This window comes from Micromys minutus (assembly GCF_963924665.1).
Source record: "Micromys minutus genome assembly, chromosome: X".
Taxonomy (NCBI): Eukaryota; Metazoa; Chordata; class Mammalia; order Rodentia; family Muridae; genus Micromys; species Micromys minutus.
In genome coordinates this window covers 96,924,554-96,934,401 of record NC_137970.1, presented here as the reverse complement: position 1 = coordinate 96,934,401, position 9,848 = coordinate 96,924,554, and positions in this window count along the sequence as shown.

The window sequence follows — 9,848 nt, the reverse complement described above, 5'->3', positions numbered from 1 at the left end:
TTAAACTCTATACTTTTTTCAAAGAGTAAAACTGAACTAAATATGATTTTTGAACTTTAGAATATGTGAAAATAAACTCTAACCTAAAATAACTAATTTACATAAAATCTGCTAATATCTCTAATTATATCACTATATGTCTCCATCTCTGTCAAAATATAGAAAAAGAATACTTTTTCTATTTGCTTATTATATTTTATCCAACTTATCACATATGTAACTTACTTTTTATTGCAAAATATGCTAAACTACAATTTCCTAAGGGATAGCATAAAACACATAGTGTAATATTTATTCATTATTATTCAAATAAAAATATAAAAAGTCAGTCAACAAACTATAATGGTAAAAAATCTGTAAGCAGTCCATGCACCATGCCTCATTAACTTCACTGGGAGTTATTTGTAAACATTGATTGCAGGGGCATTTCTCCTGAATATATACTTTAATTTTGTCACTCTCCATTGAAATGTGGTCACCTCTGGGTTTGAAGCCAGAAGGGATCTGAAAGCATAATACAACATTCCGCAAGTTTAGAATAGAAAATGAGTCTCTTGCTATTCAAAATAGCAGGAGGGGGGTGTTTACTTAGTTATAATTATTTTCATAAATGTACCCAATGTTATCAATGGCCTTTGGACATTTGTACAATAGTTACAGAAAATTTCAAACATGATTCAACAAAATGAATGGAGAAAGTAAGAGGAAAAACGAATGATGCCCTTTACAGGTAAGCTCATTTGTAAATTAGTAAGTTCTAATGGGATAATTGCCTCGTTACTTTCCTGATGAAGCCAGCCCATTCATAAAGTCACTTAAAAAACCTTTTAAACTGCTTATCAAGCGAGAAAGAAAAATTATATATTCCTACTGATTCTCAAAAGAATTGGCTGCACTGACAAAAATTCATTAGACACAATGATTAAGGGTATAGTTGACAACAACTTAAATCATTTTCTCGGGTTGTGTAAACAATTTCTGAAATTCTTTTTCAAAAGATAGTGCCATGCTTCTTCAAACATCAGTCTTCATGCAGTTCTCAGGTTCTAACATATACTGGAAGCTGATAGAAAACGGACCCAAATGACCACAGGCGAAAGGTCTTCCACATCTAGGGCACATTTTCTGGTTCTATTTTCTGAAAATTATATTGTACTAATTCACTTCAGTGTTAGCCATAATATCTTTCCACTATATTTTTAAAAAGTCATACCAGTGGTAAACATTTAGAGTGGATAAATAAATGCAAGGCAGAAATATATACAACTAATCTTCAATTATATGGCTCAAATTTGGCAGAGCCAGGCCTCATATACAATTAATACAAGCTAAGACATTTCAAGTCAAACATGATTGTAAAGTGTTTGTTCTTTATTGGAGAACTGTTTATAAAATAATATGTCTCATGATTTAGCAAGATAAAATTCATATAACATAAAGTTAATCATTCACCATTTTAAATTATACTTTATTTCAGTGGTATTTAATATATACACTCTTAATTTGGTAGAGCAGCTAACCTTTCTAATTTTTTTTCCTTTTTATAAATTAGATACTCTCTGTATTTACATTTGAAATGTTATCCCCTTTGCCCACCCTGCTCCCTTCCTTCTCCCCCTCTACTTGTCTTCTCAAGGGTGCACTAGCTCCCAACCACCCTCTCCACATCAGTGCCTTGGCATTCCCCTACACTGGAAAAATGAGCCTTACCTGGCACAAAGGTCTCTTCTCACATTGATGCCAGACACTTCTATTCTCTGCAACATATGCAACTGAAGCCATGGGCCTCTCAATGCGTGCTCGATGGTTGGATCTAATCCATGGGAGCTGTGGTGGATTTAGTTGGTCGACAATGTTGTTCTTCTCATGAGGCCACAAACCCATTCAGTTCCTTCACCCCCCACTCACCCTAGCACCCTCACCAGGCTCCCTGTATTCAGTCTGATGGTTAGCAGCAAGCCTGCTCAGCTGCATGATTATGGCAGAACCCCTGAGGAGGCACCCCTATCTGGTTCCTGCAAGATAACCTCCTAGCATCAGCGATAGTATTTGGGCCTGGTGGCTTCACATGTGGTGGATCCCCAGGGGCATCAGTCCCTAAGAGATCCCTTCTTCAATCTCAGCTCTGCCACTTGATCCTGTAACTACTTCCGTGAGGATTTTATTCTTCCTTCTAAGAAGGACTGAGGCTTCTCAACATTTTGCCTTCCTTCTTTTTGAGCTTCCTAAGGCCCGCGAATTGTTTCTTGGGTATTCAGAGCTTTCTGTGGCTAGTATCCAATTATCAGTGACTGCATATTATGTGTGTTCTTTTGTGACTGGGTTATCTAAATCAGGAGTCATAGATGCCAGCATCACCAACAAACTACAAGAGATGGAAGGAAGGATCTCAGGGACAGAAGACAACATAGAAAACATAGGCACAACAGTCGGTGAAGATGCAAAAATCAAAAAGCTCCTAACCCAAAATGTCCAAGAAACCCAGGACACAATGAGAAGACCAAACCTAACAATAATAGGTATAGAAGAGGGCAAAGAATATCAACTAAAAGGCAGCAGTAAATATCTTCAACAAAATCCTAGAAATAAACTTTTCTACCCTTAAGAATGAGATGACCATGGACATACAAGAAGCCTACAGATTTTCTCTTTCGTCATACACAAAATAAAGTCTGTACCCATTACCTTAGTCTGCTTCCTACTTCTGTGATAAAGATCATTACCAAAAGCAACTTTGGGAATAAAGATTTCTTTGTTTCATCAGACAATTTATCACTGAGGGAAGTCAGTGCAGGAACTCAAGATAGAACCTGAAGGCAGAGACTAAAGCTGAGGTATACTATTTGCTCCCCATTGCTTTCTCAACCTGCATTCCTATATACCTCAGAAACACGTGTGTAGGTATGATACTCTCCCACACGGTTCAAAAATTAAGCTCCGCGGGCTGACCTATAGGCCAATATTATGGAGGAATTTTCTTAATTGTTGTTCCTGGTTCACAGAAATTATCACACTATTTCCCATAGTACAGAATCCTTAATTGACTTTTTGTCACCATAGGGTTACTTATGGATATTCCTGCAACTGTAACCAGAAAGCATGTGGCTTTTTGTGGTTTTGAGTTTCACATCTGGCATAATGTCTACAAATTTCCTTCATGTTCCAGAATGAATATAGATTTTATGATAGTCTTTGAAGGAATTTTATAGATATGCAATATGTTTGTCCATATATCAGTGAACTAGCATTTGAATTGTCTTCATTTTGGCTGCCATAAATACTACTGTTAAAAATTTTCATCCACAGACTTTTTGTGATTATGTTTTTTTAATCACTTTTCTGGATTGCATATCTAAGAGTGAGATTGCTGACTATACAGTAACTCCATATTTAGCTTAGGTAGAAATTACCACACTCTTTTCCACAGTGGGGTCATCATTTTGCATCTCCTTTGGCACTGCTTAAGCTAAAATTTCTCCATATACTCATAACTACTTGCTACTTGGTCTCTAAATTATGATTTTGATGATGTTGAAAGTGATAATGTGGATGATGGTGATGATGATGATAGACATCTTAGTAGGCATTAAGATGTAACTTTCTTATATATGCCTGTTATTAGATCCTAATGAAATTTAATAAAACAAATGCTTTTTGCTTTACATAAGATTTATTTTTAAGTTCTTGATGTTGCACATTGATATAGTGTTTAAATTTACTTACACGATATTTTTCTATAAATTTTCTACAGCCATTTTTGTGCCCCAAATGCTGATATAAATTTTACTTTTGTAGTAACTTTTATTGGTTTCTTTCATAGGCATGTCTATTATTATATACCAGTATTGTCTACATTCATCTGACAGATGGTCAGACTTCTGCCAAAGTTAAGTTAGAATGAAAATGAGCAAAACTAAATTACTTGAGTTTCTTTATCATTCTGTTTCAATTAAATGGCTGACAGTTGTTCTGCATAAAATTAGACAAAATCAGATTATTATCTTATGATGGATACTCTTTCAATTTATGTTAACTTTCCCTTTGCTTTATAAGAACTTCATTTATAAGTCTGTTAAAAAAACATTTCTATTGTTTCATATCAGTTTTGCAAAGTATGAGTTTTCTTGACTTGCATTTTAATATGTTCTCTCCAAGAAATATTCTTTAATTTTATGTGCTTTTAAAAGACTTGAACATTGCCTCATGTAATATACTATTTAATAATTCTCAGAGACTCTTTAGCAGTCTTTAGATTTCATTTAGACTCTAATGTGGACATAAATGATTTATTTTCTATTTTCTTTTTTGTGTGTGTGCATTCTCAACATTTCATCACTGATAGAAACCTTTAAAATGACTTAGTTGTAATAGCCAGAAGTTAGAAATAACCCATATATCCCACAACAGAAGAATGGATACAGAAAATGTGGTACATTTACACAATGGAGTACTAATCAGCTATTAAGCATAAGGACATCATGAGATTTGCAGGCAAGTGGATGAGGCTAGTAAGTATTATCCTGAGTGAAATAACTCAGACCCAAAATGAATGCATGGTATGTATCATTAATAAGTGGATATCAGACAAAAAAGTACAGTTACTCAGGATACAATCCAGATAACTCAAGGAGGTTAACAAGCTGAAGGGCCCAAGGAGAGATACCTCAATATCACTTATGCGGGAGAAGAAAGTAATCATGGGGTTGGGCAGAGGGAGGAAGGAACTTGAGTTTGGGAGCAGAAAGAATGCATGCAGATGAGATCCATCAAACAGATAGACACTAACTTAGACCCAAAAGAAGGTAAACAACTTCTAATGACCTATTTCTTTTCCCAGAGCTACCCCGACATAAGAGACTATCTTAAAAGCTTGAGAGGGGAACCCTAACTCCACAGGCAGAAGTATTGGTGCTGGCCTTTAAAGCGTACCATAGGAAAAGTCAAAAGGCTCACAAACAAATACCATATTCTGGCAAAGGCTTCCGGACCAGCCCCAGCCACTGCTATACCACTGGGCCCCTGCTACAGATGTGGTCAATATGTCATTGGGCAAAAGCTTGCTCTAGCCCTCACAAGCCGTCAATTGCCCTGTGTCACGCAATACAGAGGGACATCATGCCCAAATAACCCTCCAGCCTTCTAGGCTTGGCTATGGACAACTGAAGAGGCCCAGGCTCTCTTGACCTGACCACTGCCATCACAAACAAGAAGCCACGGGTAGCTATCATGGTATGTGAGCAGCCCATCTCCTTCCTCTTGGACACTGGGGCCACTTACTCAGTCCTGACGGTGTTTTGGGGACCTACTTCTCCCTCCATTTTCCAATTGTCAGGTAAGAGGACACCTTACCTTCTTCACCAGATTCCAGCACTTAATTACGTTTTTAGGGGTGTACCTCTCAGTCATTCCTTTTGGTAGTGCCAACACGTCCTGTCCCTTTATTGGGAAAGAGATCTTCTAGCTAAGTTTGGAGCCTCTATTTCCTTTGCTCCCCCCCCATTTTGCCTGAACCCAAGCTTGCTAGCAACCCCTCTGCTTCTTCTAGCCAGTCAACTAACTAACACAAACATGTTTCCTTTATCAGCTTCTCAGGTAGACCCCCAAGTCTGTTGCTAAACATCATTCTTCTGTTGTCATCCAATTACTAGACCCTACCAGGACCCTTTTAAGGTGATTCTTGAGACACCTGCAGCTCTTTTACCACAAACAAGATCCATGAGATCCCAGGTGGGAGACAAAAGTTGTTGGTAAGCTCTACTGTAAAAAATCAACCAGGGTCCCCAGTAAGTACTATCAACATTCAGCTGCCCTGACTCTGACGTTGCCATGACTCCTCCACACCTATCCCCTATCCCTCTTCATGGCATGGCAAGCTGTTTTAAAATACCCGGGACACATTATAGTAATTTGCTCTGAACCTTATCAATCTTCTGTCTACTTCAACGACAGACAAAAAAAAATTTCTAATGAAACTATTAATTAGTTCCTGTTACAGGATTACCAGCCACTGTCCATAGAGGAGCCTGATGTGAACATTTGCCAGGTGGATCCCGATGGTGTAAGCCAGCTGCACCCCCTTACGACGCCCCAAGACAGCAGGAAGTAGCCAATGAGACTCGACACCCCTATTCCCCTTTCTCCATTGGCCTCCCTCCCTTTTTCCCCTTTTTATGATAAAAAAGGGAAGGAATGGCAACATTAGGACTGCTCCTGAAAAATCTTTCTTTCTTCCAAACCAAATGTACTTAATCTCTACCAATAATGTATACATAAGTGTGTTCCAGCATCTTGTCAAGCCCAGGTGCTTACTACATCTAGAACAGCTCCAGAGAAGCAACCTACAGATGCTTCAGCCTTCTCTCACAGACACAGATGCTTCCACTGAACCTGTTACTTCTGACCTATCCTCAGATGGTTCCACAGACCCTGGACAACAAGGAAAGAGCCAACTCTTAAGACTGGACAAACATCCCTAGCCCCACTTTTCTGGACTCTCTAAAAACATCAACCCAAACAAGCATGAAGCAGTCAAGAGATCACAACGACCCTATTCCTGGTCTACCATCGCCTCCAGTATTTCTTTTTTAATTAAACAAAAATGGGGGAATGTTGGGATTCTGTAAACCCCACCCCTCAGTTACCTAGCAACAGCCAGGTATATCCCACCCCTCAATTACCCAGCAGTAGCCAGGTATCCTCCACCCCAGTGACCTGACACTATAAAAGGAGCTGCTTGACCCCTCCTCTCTCTCTTGCTCTTGTGCTCTTGCAGCCTTGCTCAGCCACCCCTCCTCTTCCCTTCCCTTCCCCCCTCTCCCTCCATGTGCTCATGGCTGGCTTCTACTCCTCTACTCCTCTATTCCTCTACTCCCCCCCACCGCCTCTACCACCCTCTTAACTCTCCCATGACCTGAATAAACTCTATTCTGTACTATACCTTTGTGTGGCTGGTCCCTCAGGGGGAAGGAATTCCCAACTTGGGCCCCTCAGAGGCATCTCCCTTGCCCTCAGGCCTTGCCGCACCTCCATGGGCCATATGATCCCCACTCTCTTCATCCTTCCCCTAACATTGGTGCTGAAACCCTGGACATCATCTTTTCACAACTTTGGTGTCCCGTGACTTTTCCTTTCATTGGTGCCCCGTCATCTTTTCCTTACAGTTGTGAGTTTTTTTTTTTTTTTTTAAGGCTATTAAAATGTATTAATCGTAAATAAAAAAAAAAAGGCTTCATTGTGAAATTTTCACACATGCATTTAATTGTACTTTGGTACAATTCATCCCCATTACCATCTTCGGTTCCTGTCTGGTTCCTGGGTACTTGTCTTCCCAACTAGACACCATTTTTACTTTCTGCCACATGTTTAATCAGGGTAGCTAATAGCATGAAATGTTATTTACAGAACCATTCACAACCCCCCAGAGGCTGATCATTACACCACTGAAAGAAATTGTCCTTAAGAATGGATCAATTTGCATTCTTCTACATGCGGACTGCCAGTTGGACAGGCACCATTTCTTGAAAAGCTATCTACAAAATGGGAAAATATCTTTGTCAATCCTACATCTGATAGAGAGCTAATATCTAATAGATACAAAGAACTCAAGAAGTTAGACTCCAGAGAATCAAATAACCCTATTAAAAATGGGGTACAGAGCTAAACAAAGAATTCTCAACTGAGTAAGATCGAATGGCCGAAAAGCACCTAAAGAAATCTTTCAACATTCTTAGTCAGTAAGGAAATGCAAATCAAAACAACCCTGAGATTCCACCTCACACCAGTAAAAATGACTAAGATCAAAAACTCAGGTAACAGATGCTGGTGAGGATGTGGAGAAAGAGGAATGTGGGGCAGACAGGCGGTGCTGGGAGAACAAACCAGTTGAGCTTAGTAGAAGCCCAGACGTGTTTAGGAACATAAATACGAAACAGAAGGTGCTTTCTGAACTCTCAGATTTGGAAACCCACTCTGCCTGAATGCTACCACAGTGGCATGGTCTTACAAAGCTCTAGCCAAGCCCCAAGTCCCGCCTCCACAGTAGGAGGTGACATAGACTCTAGCCAGATCAACCACTCCCTAAGTTTCTCCCCTGCACACAGTCAAGATTGCATAAAAGCCCTAGACAGAAGAGGACCACCTAAAAATATGTAAATAAGCTCTGCCAATTTCAGAGGCAAAACAATGGGAAGCAGGTGGTTGGATCCCAAGCTGTTTAAAAAGACAGAACAAAGAGAGAAGCACGCGAAAAATAGTGTTGAAATCATCTTCTCTGTCTGGGATCCTTTGTCTTCAGTGAACACTCTGTCCAAGACCCCTTTTGAAGGCTCTGCATTGCTTCCGAGAGCCAGTCTGGGGCTAACTTGCCCTGCTGGCAGGGTTTTAACATCAGCACCCCACTGAGCACTGACCTGCCATAGTTCTCAGGCCCCTACTTGATATTGGCATCCTGCTGGGGTTTGTTTTCCCCCTCTTCCCAGCTTGAGCTCCTGCAACCCAGCCTAAAGCAGCAGAAGCTGTGTACCCTCAGAAGAGCCTCCTGAAGCTGCACCTCTCCAGACAGGCTGTGTGGGACTGAACCAAGTTCTACAGAGGAACACTTCTCCATTTTACCAGATTGCAACCTGGTACAACCTCTCTGAAAATCATTCTGGCTGTTCCTCAGAAAATTAGACATAGTACTACCTGAGGACCCTGCTACACCACTCTTGGCCATATAACCAAAGATGCTCTAATATATGACAAGGACACATCCCCCATGATTGTAGCAGTCGTATTGATAATAGCCAGAAGCTGTAAAGAACCCATGTCCTTCAACAGAGAAATGGATACAGAAAGTATGGTGCATTTACACAATGGAGTAGTACTCAGCTATTAAAAACAATGACTTCATGAAATTCTTAAGCAAATGGATGGGTCTAGAAATATCATCCTCAGTGAGGTAACCCAACTGTAGTGCCCACACCAGGAACAGCTACTCCAAATCTGGCAAAGGCCGGGTAGGGTTTGAAAGAAAGACACAACTCAATTATTTGTGTTACCAGAGGTGTTTTACCTAGACCTCCAAGAAAATCCAGCCAGGACTGGATCCAGTCGTCTAGTACTTCCTATTAGAAGTAATTACAAAGGAGGTATGCAAATTTCGTAGCTGCGGGGTGGGGGAGTCACCCCCTAGGGTGAAGTCTTTAACCTGAGGATACTGAAAACAGGAAGAAGACCTGGTGAGGAGTAGGCTTGTGACTGGGCCAATTAGCATTACAAAGGAGGGCGTGTTGCATTCCCAAAGTCAACGCAAACTTGCTGACAGTTCAGCTAACCCTTAGCAGATGGGGGTGGGTTATAATTTTTCCAACACCCAATCACAAAAAAACACCCATATATATTTTTGTTTTCTTTTCTCTTCTTTTTCCTTCTTTTCTCCTTCCCATGTTCTCTCTCCTCTCAGATTCCCGGTCACTTTTTCTTTAGTAGAAGTTTTACATACATACACACACACACACACACACACACACACACACACACACACTATATATATATATGTATAATATTCGTTGAGAGCCAAGTTCTTATTTTTTGTGCTTACTGGATGGAAAGATTTGTTAAATCTTAGCCTTTCCTCTTCTAGCTTTCAGGTTAAGGTATATGCCTGGTTCTACTGAAATTTGTTACACTGAGTTTGCATGAAGTTCCTGCGAGGCCTGCTCTTTTACTAGTGGATGCTGAAGTGGCCATGAATCTCGGCTAGAGAAGAGATGGTGGGTAGAGACTGGGAGAAAATGCACCTTCTACATCAGAGCTATAAAGAAAGAAAAGGGAGAGGAAGGGAAAACTGCAGTTGGGATGTAATCCAT